At 39.4% G+C, this 14,482-nt stretch overlaps 1 protein-coding gene and 1 long non-coding RNA gene across 3 annotated transcripts in view; one reads left to right on the forward strand and one right to left on the reverse strand.

Annotated features, from left to right (window-relative positions):
* Positions 1–4,496, forward strand: part of LOC141276370 (uncharacterized) — a 151,214-nt gene extending 146,718 nt beyond the window's left edge. For both annotated transcript variants that reach the window (XR_012325846.1, XR_012325847.1), the window contains exons 2-3: positions 1,181–1,235; positions 1,930–4,496. This is a non-coding gene — a long non-coding RNA (uncharacterized lncRNA). The remainder of the gene's footprint in view (positions 1–1,180; positions 1,236–1,929) is intronic.
* Positions 1–14,482, reverse strand: part of CRIPT (CXXC repeat containing interactor of PDZ3 domain) — a 108,189-nt gene that overhangs the window by 45,739 nt on the left and 47,968 nt on the right. The window lies entirely within an intron of this gene.

A 14,482-nucleotide genomic window follows, 5' to 3' on the forward strand; every position in this document is an offset into this window, starting at 1 on the left:
ATTTATGGCCTGAGTTTGAAAATTTTTTCTAATTAAAATGATAGTCTGTCAATATCTCAAGGCACTAAGACTTAGTGAACAATTTGGGGACATTGATTATCCTCTAAAATAAAAAGTAAAAATCTAGGTTTAGAATATCAACTGGGCCTTATATATATATATATATAATCATTATATATTTATAATATAAATAATTTCAAGACACTTACAGAATGCTCAGCTTGTTCCAGGATATTTTTTGTTAGTGGGTGGTATACAAACAAGAGATAGAAAGACAGATGCCATCTATATATTTTACAAAAACACCTCTTGCTGGTGCATGTGTAAGCAGGGAGTCAGATTTGACAAAATGTGAAGAGATGTCTTACAGATGGCACACGTGAGCAGAACAGGTCTTCCCAAACTGATGAGGCTGTAAAAGCAGTTGTCATGAGTATGTGCAAGTCTGTCACACCTGTCCTACAAGGAAATTCCCACTCGTAAATATGAACCTTCAGAATCAGAACCCAAGGCTAGCTGAGCTTAGTTCAGTTTTCCATTAGTTCAAGAGAGACTATGACCACCAAAATGGATTGCATGTCTTTTTGTGACTCTTCTGAAACTTTTATGTTTCCCCTGTCTCTGTGCTATTTGAGGTTAAAGTTTAAGATTAAAATCCTCTTACTTGGTCCTCAAAGAAATAACCATAATTAATCTTATAGCATTAAATTCATTGGTGATGTGCTTTGAAGGGGATAAACTCCTGCAAAAATAAACTGCAAAAAGGCTTGGATATACAGAATTTCAATGCTTCAAATGATGTAATTTTCTATAATATTTAGCATGCCAGTTTTAGTTTGGTATTTGTATAATAGGAGATTTCGAAGAAAAAGCTAAAGAGAGGCTAATTTGCTTGGTGGTGCTTCTGTTCTTTTGTTCTTTTAGAATCTAAAATTAACCAACATCTGCAGTGTCAACAGGGACTCCATATGGTATCCAAGTTTGTGCTTTTGCTAAATAATGCATTTGAGGCAATGTAATCTGAGAGGAATTCTGAGGTGATAATGAGTAGACTGTAGACTGCCTTATATTATATAGCACTTTATAGTTTCAAAATGATTTAACAACTAGGACCTTTTTTGATCCTCACAACAACATTAAGAGGCAACAAGATCAGGTATTTTTTCTTATTGTCGAACAGATGAGAAGACAGAGGTCCAAAGTATGGAAGAGAGATGTCCAGAGTCACAAACTCGGTGAGTAGCAGAGTGAGAATGAAACCCTGGCCATCTGGTTCCTAATCTAATGCCCTTTCTACCAAATTACTAGGATCAAGTTATTGACAACTCAAGTTAAAATAGCATGTTTTCCAAATAATAGATACCACAAACAACTCTGTAGGGAAATGGAAAGGACTCAATACCAGAAACTAAATAATAAACATGTATGTTTAGTTTCCCAGACTTTAATGGATTTCATTTGATCAATTAAGTTCACAGATGATTTCCACTGAAGTTCATCCTGGTTACTCTTGTGATTTCCTATTTTACCTACCAAAAAAAGTTTTCATCAAAATGCTTTTTCTTCTGTGAAATCATACCTCATAAATCTTTATTTGTCATATCTAGAAAATTCAAAAATTTTCCAGTCAGAGATGTTGGAACTAAGTGTTTTCCTGCCAGTAATAAATTATAATTTACATCTACCTGAGTTTTGAAACATTTTGTCTCAAGTCAAACTTCTGTAAATGTCTACATCGTAGCAATTATTCAGGATTTCTAGGACAAGAAAGAAAGTCGTTTAAAGTCAAAGAATTTATTAGCTTGTGACTGATACACAGGCACAAATTTAGAAGAACCCTATTTTTGAAAGCATAAATAACATTATTGCCAATCCATTTTACAGAAATTTCTAGCTATGTAATATTACCATTTCTACTTTTAAATGCAGAGAAATTCAGAGGCTTCCATTTCTTCAAAGTTGGAGGCTTAAAAATTACGAATGCTGGCATTCTTGAAGAGGAACACTGTGAGTTTGTTATAACAAAAGGTACTGGCGTTTGTAAACATTGATAGGCAGATAGCTTTCCAACAAGTGGAAACACAGAACTATACTGGCAACAGGAGCAGCCAGCAAGCGTTTTAATCGTGATTTGGCTCAGTCTATGCTGGTTCTGACTTCACAGAAGTTCATCTTTAGGAAGCACCTTCTACGAAATGGAAAGCTGGCAAGAAGCAGCACTTGAGATTGCTGACACTGAAGCAACCAGAGCTTACAGAAAACTGAAAAAAATATTTTCCCCATTATTGTTTGGATATGTCTCAAAGAACCCCAAACAGAAAAGCAATATTTAAATTTGATATTGTCCAAAATATTCTTGCAACTCTAATACCCTACCTACTCCATGTCCAGGATTGGTGGAAATACACTAAGCATTTTTGAAAAGGCCATCTAACCGAAGCAGAAGAATGCTATCTTTCCACTCATGAGCATACTTGGATATGGGAGTGAAAAAGAAGAGAAATTGGGAGAAAGAGACAAAGGGAATGACTTGGAATGTACTTTGCTAGAAACAAGTAATTGGAAGGAATTGGGGGGAGTTGGAGAATTTGGGTAGAAAAGCCTTCAGAGAGGGGAGGTTTAAACCATTTGACTAGGCAATAACTCCATCTGGCTAGTAATGGGCATCTGTAAGGAAAGAGCCAAGGGTGATAGAAGGGAGTGACTATGGTGGTACCATTTGGAGGTAATCTGACTGCAGAGAAATGGCGAATGCAGAGATAGGGACAAGGCAACAGCAGGAGGAAGGGAAGTGCCCAAGGTGCCATGAGAACCCAGACTGCAGTTGTTTTTTCTTCGCTTATTCAGTCAAATCTAGATTTTTCTCTCCCCTCTCCTACCATCTCTACACCTCTGCCCCCCACTGCAAGAAGAATCTGTGTTCACAGGCCCAAGTTTGTTTAACTTAGTCCTTATTCACCACTGAATGATTTGTGGAGACTGGGACTGGTAATCATTATTTAGCAAGGACTTCAGCATTAATCAATCAGAACTGGAATGATATAACTTTGTTCCCAGTCAACCCACTCACAACCACAGACCTTTTTGAGCTACAGCGTAGTAATGTGTTCTCTTGGCAATTCTGCTGCTGATTGATGGACTGGACTGAAAAGTGTTGGAAGGGCCAACGCAACTCCCACAATAGGCCAATGCTTTTCTGCCAGACTGGCTTTAAAAAAAAATTTAAAAAGCAGCTGATCATGTCAATATTAGCCAATACCTGTATTGTCTTCCTGAATTATAAAGCACAACAGTACATCCTGTTCTCTCACAATTCATTATTAGAAGAAAGAATATGAGGAAGAATTAGACCATGCCTATAATATACAAGATAGGTAGACAATCCTGTGCACTCCTACCCTGCCCGTTGGAACATGTCATTTGCACACTGACACGGTAATGGTTACTCTCAAAGTTAGAGGCAATATCACTCCCTCTTCCTCTCCCTGCCTAGAGGCAGTGGCTCTCAGAGGCAGTGCGACAAGGACATGGTCTTGCCAGCTGATGCTAAGAAGGACCAAAGACTTAACTACATACATATAGCTCGTTAACCTGCCTCTCCCAAATCACCCAATCCACATACATCCTTGCCAAAGGAGGAATCAGGTTCCCCAAGGTCATTCTAAGGATGATTGTGGAGGGCTGGACCTATGGGACTTTGCCTTCTTTTCTCCACAGACACCCTTATGATGGCTTTTTGGGGCTTGTGCACTCTCAGGAAACTGATTTCTCTTCTGTGAAAATATCGAGAGCCTGGAAGAATGGAACACAACATGATTGATTCCTGAATCCCTCACCTTGTTGGATACGCCCCAGGGTTGAGTTGTTACTGCTGTCACAAATAATTCAGCCCTGAATGAATGAATCAACGTGTTTTAAAAAGTTTCCGAATATGTCTAAAACACTAGGTGCAGAGACTTTAATGCCAATTAACAAGGGCAATTTAGAATAGAACAGAGGTAGGAAATTAGGAACGTGAAGAGGCACTGTGATATAGTAGAAAGAGCCAGCTCTGTCAGTTACTAGTTGTATGCCTTTGGTCATTATGCCCATGTTTCAGTTTCCTCAACTCTAAAATGAAAGGAATTTGGTGAGAAAAACTTTTGAGAAATACTCACTTATGTTCTCTCTCTGTATTTTCCCTTGGGTTGAATTCACCAAGGGTTTACTCTTGCCAGCAGTCCTTGTCATACTTCTCCCTCACCAGCCCTTTCTGGCCTCCATGTTTTTTCACTGGTGATATTTTATTGAGAAAGACTGGTGGCACCTTGCAAAATATCATATGCTCTCTCCCAAATCCTTGAATATTTTCTTCTAGGTTGGAAAGGAGTATCTTTCTTCTTCAAGTACCATATCTGATGTCTGAATTGCCCTGAGGAGCAACTTAGAGTAACATCACAGAGCTAGAGGACTGAGTCTTCGCTTAGCTTCTCTGGGGCCATGTGCTAATTAAACAAACGAACAAAATAAAATTTAACAAATTTTTTATGCATGTCTTTGTTGTTGTTGCCCCTGTGGTTTGATTGGTGAAGAGTACGTTTACTATGTCAGGTCTGTGCTACACTTAGAAAGGGGTAAAATACTTAGTGCAAGTAAAAACCTTGCAGGATTGGTTGCCAGCTTTTTTGATCTCTTATTTGACATGATCTCATGTGTGTTTTTTTGTGGTAGAAGACATATATTGCTATGCTCTTCTAAGGCCATTTTCCTCACATTGCGTGCATCTCTCTTTAAATATTTTAGAAGGAAAAGTGATGTATTTTTTTGTTTGTTTTGTTATTATTATTATTTGTAATTTAGAGAGCCTAAAATCTATTCTTTTTAACGCTTTAACTGTGTTTAATGCATTGTTCATTTTTTTTTAATTAATTTATTTTTTTGGCTGCATCAGGTCTTAGTTGAGGCATGCGGGATCCTTCGTTGTGGCATGGGCTCTTCATTGTGGCACACGGGTTTCTCTCTAGTTGTGTGCAGGTTTTCTCTCTCTAGTTGTGGCACGTGGGCTCCAGGGCACGTGGGCTCTGTAGTTTGTGGCACGCGGGCTCTGTCATTGAGGCACGCGAGCTCAGTAGTTGTGGCCCGCAGGCTTAGTTGCCCCGCGGCATGTGGGATCTTAGTTCCCTGACCAGGGATCGAACCCACATCTCCTGCATTGGAAGGCGGATTGTTTTTGTTTTTGTTTTTGTAGTACATATTATATTCATGAGTCCTGTTTTATTCATAACTGAACCATCATTTTGGACTGTCATAGCCTTTAATAATAGACATTTTTCCCTAAAGTAATGCATAATCATGGTAGGGATCCTGGAAAATATAAAGTATATATATGATATACCAAAGTGTAGATAAAACATGATCCTACCAGAGATAAATACTACCAGCATATTGTCATCTGTCTTTCCATGGCTGGATTGAATATTTTAATGTAGCCCTTATCTGAGTCTGTCTTGCACTTCTTTTTCTTTTTTTTTTAACATCTTTATTGGAGTATAATTGCTTTACAGTGGTGTGTTAGTTTCTGCTTTATAACAAAGTGAATCAGTTATACATATACATATGTTCCCATATCTCTTCCCTCTTGCGTCTCCCTCCCTCCCACCCTCCCTATCCCACCCCTCTACGTGGTCACAAAGCACTGAGCTGGTCTCCCTGGGAAGGCGGATTCTTTATCACTGGACCACCAGGGAAGTCCCAGAGAGCCTATAATCTTGATTCAGTCAAAATAATCTTTGGATCCCTTTGTGTTTCATGCCAAATAGGCTTTCTCAGAACTTGGTAAACAACATAAAACGGTATTCAGAAATCTTCCCTTTCCACTTATCTTTCTAAATTCTCCCATATAGCTGAGGAATTGCCATTCTGAGACGTGGTGGGGAGAGGAGGGAAGAGCACCCCTCTAATTTCAGGCCTCCTAAATCTGGATTCCTTATGTTGTTCAAAGAACAAGTATTCTGACAATTCTGCAAAAAATAATGCAAATATTGTTCTCCCACTACTAAATGTGGTCATATGGTCTATCTCTTAAAGTAGAATTTATTCCTTCTTTTTTAATTAAATGAGAAATAAAAGGAAATCATGCACAAGCTTTCAGAGCAATGACTATAATATTAAAAATGCAGTTCCAGCCAGAAAAAGAAAAGAAAAAATGTTGAAATGTGGAAATAATATGAGATCTTACTCAAGTAGATTCTTATGCTCCATCCAAGAGCTGAAAGAATTAAGAAAAACTTTAAAGAAAGGTAGAAGAATGCAGACAATGGAGAAAAGCAGTCAAGGACAGAAAATAATAAGTGTATAGAGTAATAAATTGGAGTCTGGGATGATTCTTAACTAAATCACTTTCAAATTGCAGTTTTCAAATTAAAAATGAGATTGAGGGACTTCCTTGGTGGCGTAGTGGTTAAGAATCTGTCTGCAAATGCAGGGGACATGGGTTCGAGCCCTGGTCCGGGAAGATCCCACATGCCATGGAGCAACAAAGCCCATGCCTCACAACTATTGAGCCTGTGCTCTAGAGCCTGTGAGCCACAACTACCGAAGCCCACATGCCTAGCGCCCGTGCTCCACAACAAGAGAAGCCACTGCAATGAGAAGCCCACGCACCGCAACGAAGAGTAGCCCCCGCTCGCTGCAACTAGAGAAAGCACGCGAGCAGCAACGAAGACCCAACACAGCCAAAAATACATAAATAAATAGTTATTTTTTTTAAATATGAGATTGAAAAAACTCAATGCCAGAAAACAAAATGAATTTGTAAAGAAAGCCCATTTTGAACTAAGCCTTCACAGATAAGGTCACCTCACTGGAAGGGTTGAAACCAAACAAAGTGGCACAGGTGAGGACATTTGCTAAAAAACAAACCATCATGACTTTACTACATCCACCCGATGTGCCAGATATTCTCCCAAAGGCAAGTGTCTTTCCTTAGGTGGTCTACTTCCAAAAGGGATGGGATTTAGTCAACCGTATTAATTCTATGTTGCTGTGTAACAAATATCCCCAAACTGAGAGCTTACAACAATATGTATTATCTTACAGTTTCTTTCTGTCAGGAATCCAGGTACAGCTTAGCTGGTTTCTCCCACTCAGGGCCTCTCACAAGACTGCAATCAAGGCATCAGCTTTTTAAAAATTATAAAAGTAAAATATATACATACTTTTGAAAAGTATAAAAGCATATAAAATGACAAGTGAATTCTCACCCTTTGACTCCATCCCTAGTCCCACCTCAACTTTAAAGGTAAAGAATTTAACTGTTTCTTATTCTTCCAAACATTTTAAATGCAAATACAATGTGTGTCTCTGTGTGTATTTACCCACAAGGGATCACAGTAATATTGTTGTATACCTCTCTCTTTTAAAAACTTAATGATATGTCTGGGAACCCATAGACCAGACCCATCTCATTTTTTTTCTTGACTGCATAGTATTCTGTGGTATGGCTGGCTGTATCATAATTTATTCAGAGTTCCCACCTAACAGACATTCATTTCCACCCCCACCACCCCCAACTTTTTGGCAATTTCAAACAGTAATGCAATGGGCATGCCTGTCTTTGCATACTTTGGTGAGTATATCTTATAGACAAATCCCTCGCAGTGGAATTGCTAGGACAAAGGATATGTGCATTTAAAATTTTTAAAGCCTCTTTTTATTATAAAATACAAATACAGAAAACCAAACAAAGTAAATGCAGAGCTTAATGGATTGTTATAAGGCAAGGCCCCTTTACCCATCACCCAGATCAAGAAACAGACCTTTGTCAGCAACGAAAGAAGCCCTCCATATGCTCTGTGATCAAAACTCCCTCCCTTCCTGAAAATAACCACTATTCTGACTTTTATAGAAATCACTTCCTTCTATTTTTTTGTGGTTTTACCACCCAAGTGGCATCCATAAACACGATAGTTTAGTTTTGTCCATTAAAAAAACCTTTGATGTATCTTTTAAATCTCTTTAAATATGCAGTTTTCCCTTCCAAATGTTTCTTTTCCATGCAATTTCTCTGTTGAAGAACTCAGGGTTGTTGTCACATGAGCCCACAATGCTTTCCAGTGAATACCCCTCAGCTATTGTTGAACTTTCCTGTCCCCAGATCTTTCGGATACGCTGTTTCTCTTGGATTTCTCTGCTTCCTCCTGCACAGGTGCTGATAACATGCAGGTCTGCTGGCTATCCCCTTTCATTGATATTTTGATATTCATGGAGCTACTTTGTCACCTAGCTTTACTGTAAATACTTTCAAGGGTTTTGAGTTTTGCTACCTAGTTACTTTGTTTTGGGGAAGGGATCGGGGGCATTCAAAGCTATGCTACCACTTCCTCCATCTTCCCAGAATTCCCTCCTCGCTTTAAAATTTGGTAGATATAACCAAATTACCTGGAGGATGATGTGCTTTCTGTGGACATTTGCTTTAAATTAATACACTTCCTATTCTTAAAGAGCAAAAGGAAAATAGTGAATATTCTAGGAAGAGGCTGTACGTCCTGTGCATTTTCATTCTGAACCAAAAGTCTGTGAATAGGTATCAGAGAGCTTTGTAAATAAGAGCTGGTGGGATCTTCAACTCTGTAGAATTTTTATAGAATCTTTATGGACTGCTCTGAGATGAATAAGGCAGCTGGAGGACAGGGAAGCATACTGCCTTTCAGAGGCCCAGTCAGGAGGAAGGTGCACATGGATCCTTCCATAATCCATAGCATCTTTGAAGCAGAAACTGAAGATCTCTGTGGGGTCATTTGTATATAAATATGTTGAAGGAGTTTATTTGGGCATCTCTCAAATCACAAGTCATATGTCTGTGTTTTTTCAGCTTTCTTCAAAAAGTAAGTCAGCAGGAACGGACAGTTGGTTTTTATTATATTCTTCTATTTCAACAGGATTCTCATGAACAACATGTAGCTTCTGACAGGGGCTTTCATTATGTTCTCAAAAAAATTGCTTCTTTTGTCCTCATATTTTGTTTATGTCTATACTGTAAAATTGAGTCCAAGGCCTCAAAAATTAGCAACGGACATAGTATTGTCTACTTAACTAGTGCAGACATTTAAGAAAAAGAAAACATTCTGTATTTGACTATCTTTCCAGACTGATGTGTGGAAGGGTTCCTAGTCATTGACTAATTATATATTTTAGAATATTAGACTCAACAATCTTCTTATGCTTGGGTCAACATTTGTCCCTGTGAATTTTGTGTTCACTCCCAATACTGAAATATGATGCCACCTGCTCAGCGGCCTGAGTATGTAAAGGTGAAGATCCCACTTACATGTCCATGCAGCCCTATTGGCATTGAACCTGTCACTAGAAAACTCAGGATAAAAACTCAGTAGAGGCTTTCTTTGGGAAGTTTTGAGGGCAATGATGATTCCCTAGACTAAAAGTACTTAGAGTGGACAGTTCAGTGAAAGATTAAAGACACCCTGGACAATTTTCCAATTTTAATAAGCTTTTTTAAAAAAAGCTTTTCCTGAGTGAATGGATACAATGCTGCCTTTTTTGAAGATACACCAATGAAACATTAAAACGCATAATTTTCTAGAACTAATTAATTTACTTAAATATATATCGCTGTCATATTTGTGTTAATTCTGCAGAGTACTAGCCCTCAAACTATCTAGAAGGTCCCAAAGGGTATATTACCTCCTAAAAACTTAAAACCCATACACTCCATCCATTCCTCATCAATTCACCACATGATTTCTATCCATCCAACAAAAACATTCATAGAGCTGACTAAACTACCACTAGACATCTGCAGTAAGAAGTATAACCTATAGGATAGTGAGGTATTTCTCATGTAGTTATCAGAGTAAACCCTCATCATTTATTTACTATACATTTCCTATACACAGGGCGCCATGCTAAATCATAGGCAATGTTGTGGAGTCTATTTTTAAAGTATTTAATTATTACCTAAATGTAAGTTTCACAATTGACGTTTGTGAAGTATGAAATGTCAAAAGCTGTATTTTTAAGTACGAGGCACAGAAGATACTGTTAACCGCTAAAATTTATCTGGCCTAAGAGACCTACTTTCCCCCTGCTGCATTGGCTACACATTTGTTGGAGAGTGGGAAGTCTTTTCTTTTTGTTGTGTTTTCAACATATACCCAGTGGAAAAAAAAAAAAGAAAGATGACAAAGAACCCCTATGGGCCAGAAGAGAAAATGGAGTTTAGTGAGGGAGTAGAAGTATGGTCAAGAGAAAAATTTGGATGTGTAGGGAATAAGGAGAGGGTTTGTTGATTTGTATTTTGCAGGAGAAAAGGAAGGATATGTTGGTTTTCTTTTGTTTTGCATGTTTGTTTATTTTGAGCACGTAGATGAGTGCTTAAGTGTACACAGCAAACCAAAATCAGGGAATAGAATGTAGCAGTAGACAAGGAGTTTTGAAGGAATGTTCTAGACAGGTGTTTGCTTCAGTAGAGGTGTTTTGTTTGTTTTTGCAGTAAGGAAATTTATATAGCAATGAAATATCTGGGTAAGAAGCATGGATTAATGACAAACTGTGGTGTGAAATACTGACCTGTTTATTACTAAAGAACTATGTAGACAGCAACCTGGATATATATAGAACCGTGGTAGTCTATACCTCAAGTACTTATTGCCTTCTCTCCTGGAAACAATACACATCAATATAAACATGAAGATCTAGAAAAGTTCCAGAAAGGTCTCAGAAATGACTTGAGGACTGTTGACTTACTGAATGGGGTGAAGCACTTTGGAAAGAAGACTGAACAGAAACATGATTAGATTTTATGAAAATATGAAGTTTATACACTGTGTAATCAGGAATGATTCACCAGATTTTCCATCACTAAAACTAAAGGGAAGAAGGAGCCATTGAACTTTGAAGGGAGTAATTTTAGAACATGTAAGAGGAAATTCTACTTTTAGTCTTTGAGTTATAAATTCATCATACCAAGAAGCACTGGAGACATGAGCAAAATAAATGCTATAGGAACGTAGGTAACTGCGTGGATAAAGAATTCACAATGAGTTGTTAAAGGAAGCAAGAGCTGCTTAGGGTGTGTCTATAATTTTGTAAAGATTATGTACTAAAGACTATTTTTATCCTTCTACAAAAACATTCCTTGGTTTGTATACCAGAGTTGTCTTCTGAATAAACTAAACTAGATCTAACCTACTGTGACATCCAGTGCCCAGCACAGCGCCTGGTAGGAAGTAGGCTGTTGGTCTTTGCTTGATTTATTAACTCTCTTTTGTACTTCAGAGAGGAATGGCCTTCAGAAAACTGATGTTGTTGACCTAATATCCTAATATTTAATTTGGATGAGGAAGTCATTTGAGCAATGCAGATAATTGTCATTAATAAATAAACAAATGGAATGAATTGGTATTAGCAATGGGATGTTAATGCAGAGGATGCAAGACTGGGTTAAGATACCTGCGTTCCATTGTGGTTTCTGTGACTGCTCAAGGAGTGGTCTATTTCCTTTGATAAGTAAAATGATGCCGATAAACAAGGCTAGACCAAGACAGACAGCTGCCTTAATGGGCCCATTTGGTATTGCTTCAAACACATAATCTTAAATATGGGCTTAATATTTATTTAAAGACAGCCTGACAACCACAAGAGAAAGAGGATAGAATCTGTCTCTTCTCTACTGCCTTGAGAAATTTAGTTCTGGCCCAAACTTGTACCCTCTGCTCAGCAGAAGAGCTCTACAGTTGACCACACCCCACCCCTCTCTGAAGGCAGGTGAGCACACTTCTGCTGTCACTTGAGTAACTCCCTTGGGAGTCTCCCTCCCCAAGCAGCTTCCTGAGAGGTTCCAAGTAAGCATAATTATCTCTATTTTATTCCATTTCTATATAGATTGATTCAGTATACAGACTGAGTATACATTTCATTTACAGAATGATACCTGGAGTTCCAACCTTAATTCAACTCTTCAGATGAAACAAAAAGAAGAGAGACAAAAAATTCCGCTGCATTTAAGATTCTTACTTAAATGATTTGCAGTAGCCGTAGATGGTCACTAGATTGGCATTCCATTAGGGATTTTTGTGTTACTTCTGTATCTACATTAACTGGTCCACTGTGGGCAGAGCATGCTTAGTCAGCGCAGTTGTAAACAGTGCATGGATGATCAAAAGAAGGTAACACTGGGTCACTCTCTCATCCTCCTCTTTGTTTGGCCCATGAAGGCACCTTAATGACCACCATATTTTATTCCCACATTGACTCATGGTGAGAATCAATTCAAACTTATGAAAGGAAGTGGCATCCCTGGGAAAGGGCTGCTCATTTCATGCAAGCCAACAGCCCAGGAAGTTCAGCTTTTGAGCCCAATCATTTAAACTATTCTGTTCTTTCAAAATATCCCAATATGCATTGTATTAGATTGAGCCAATATGAAGTAGCCTACTTTCAACCATTTTTGACCTGCAAAGAGGCTAATCATAGTGAAAACTGCATTGTTTTCAGCATGACTTGGTGGAAAGAACATGGAGATCAGCTTCTGGAATTCTGAATTCAAGTCTCAGTACCGTGAAACTGTAGAGGAGCCACTTAACCTCCTCCATGTCGCATTTGCTCATTCAATAAATACTGAGCTTATAGTCTATGCAAGACTCTCTAGGGAACACAAGATCTGTGAAACAAATTTCTGTCTCCTTTTGACTCACAGTTTATTTGGGGAGATAAAATTCACCTGCAAAAAGCTATAATCCAAGGCAGTATATGATGGCATCAAAGTTGCCCCTTTTTTATTAACTCCATCCCAAGCAAGAAAAACCACTTCTTGCTGCTATAATCAGGAGAGCAATATAGAAGGGAGGGCAGTTGAGCTTGGGCTTGAGGGATGGTTAAGTTTCATTAAGCAGAGAATTGGGGGAGGGCAGTTCAAGCAAGTGACATGCAGGAGCAAAGGTGCAGAGCCTGAAACACGATGCTATTTTGGTGCGGCTGGACAGATGGTTTATGTGGGCAGGCTGTGGGAGATGAGACTACAAACCTGTTTCTACCATGTCATGTAGTAGGCAATTTTTCACTTCAGTTGCTACACTGAATGAATGAAATAAGGAAGATTGGTAAAAAGAACCCTGGAATGGAAATCAGGACCAGACATCAGTTTTGTCACCAATTCTCTGGACTCCCTCAAACAAGTCACTGTGGAGCTGCATTGTCCTCAGCTGTCAAATGGAGGTAATTTGACTCGTTCCTACAAGGTCCTAAGAGTTACAAGGACAAAATGAACAATCAGAGGGAAAACTCTTGAAAAAGGAAAACTGCTGTGCCTTTCCCTCTAACACGAATTGCTATGGATTTAGATACTCTTGGTAACAGCAAATATGTGTACCTTCTTCCTAGAGTACTTACTGCATGGTAATCTCATTTCTCAGTTACAAGTGAAAGAAACTGGGGGAAAAAAAGCCCAGATTGTATTCACCCCGGTCAGCCAAGAACACAACAAATTCTCTTAGATGAAGGCATGGACAGAGATGGTATGGAAATAGCAGTTCAATATCAAATGAAAGGCCTATCACGGTACCTGGAGAGAAGCGGGGAGAGGAAGCCTCCTGGAAGTAGGAGATCAGATGGAAGAATTCATTGAGCCCCAGGAGTACAGGCTGCAAAACCCTCCTGGTGCCCTTCCAATTGCATGGCGTGCCCTTGCTCCAGCAGCTCATGATCCATGCACAGTTTACTGAGGCAGAGCAGGAAGAAGTATTCTTTTCTTTGCCAGTGACTTACCTGGAGCCAATCTACTTTGGCAGCCAGCCACCAGGGCAGGATGGGTGTTCCTCCATCACAGCTTCTTAAATGAGTCTTACTCTTTTCAGCCAATTTTCCTCAGCTCATGGTTCCAGGATGGACTCTACCAGGTCAGAGTCTAAAAACAGCTCCACATTTCCCGAATGAGATCTGGCTTGACAGATTCTCCTCTGCTGACTCAAATCAGGTCAGATGCCCTCAGAGGCATCCCCTATGCAGATCCCAAGGAACGTGGCTGCTCTTGGTATTTACACTCTGTGGGTGTGAGAAGGCTACCAGGCAGACAGACCCATCCATGTGGCACTGCCACTAAAGCCGCAGGGAGGGGCAGCAATCTTCTGGGGAGTTTTCCTTGGCACTCTGGACCCAAATCATTGCCATCTGTCAGGTCAGTGACCAGATGAGCTCATTTCCTCTGGTGGGATGAGTTATCCTAGGAAAGCTAAACCTAACCTCTATGGAGCAGAGCCTTAAGGAGTCCAGTTTTCATCATGGAATAGTTCCCCAGGCATCTCCTTCCTGAGCAAGCACCAGAGCTTCTACCTCAAGTGGAGCTCATGGCAACTCCAGGAAAAGAAATGAGGATGGGATGGCCATGGAATTGGGGCTGGGTAGCAAATGCCCTGCCCCCGTTGCTTCTGTTCCCTAGGCTAACTGATTTGGGGCCCGTCTCAGGTTTCTCTGATTGGGGGAATCCCGG

This window comes from Tursiops truncatus, chromosome 14 (genome assembly GCF_011762595.2).
Source record: "Tursiops truncatus isolate mTurTru1 chromosome 14, mTurTru1.mat.Y, whole genome shotgun sequence".
NCBI classification, from domain to species: domain Eukaryota; kingdom Metazoa; phylum Chordata; class Mammalia; order Artiodactyla; family Delphinidae; genus Tursiops; species Tursiops truncatus.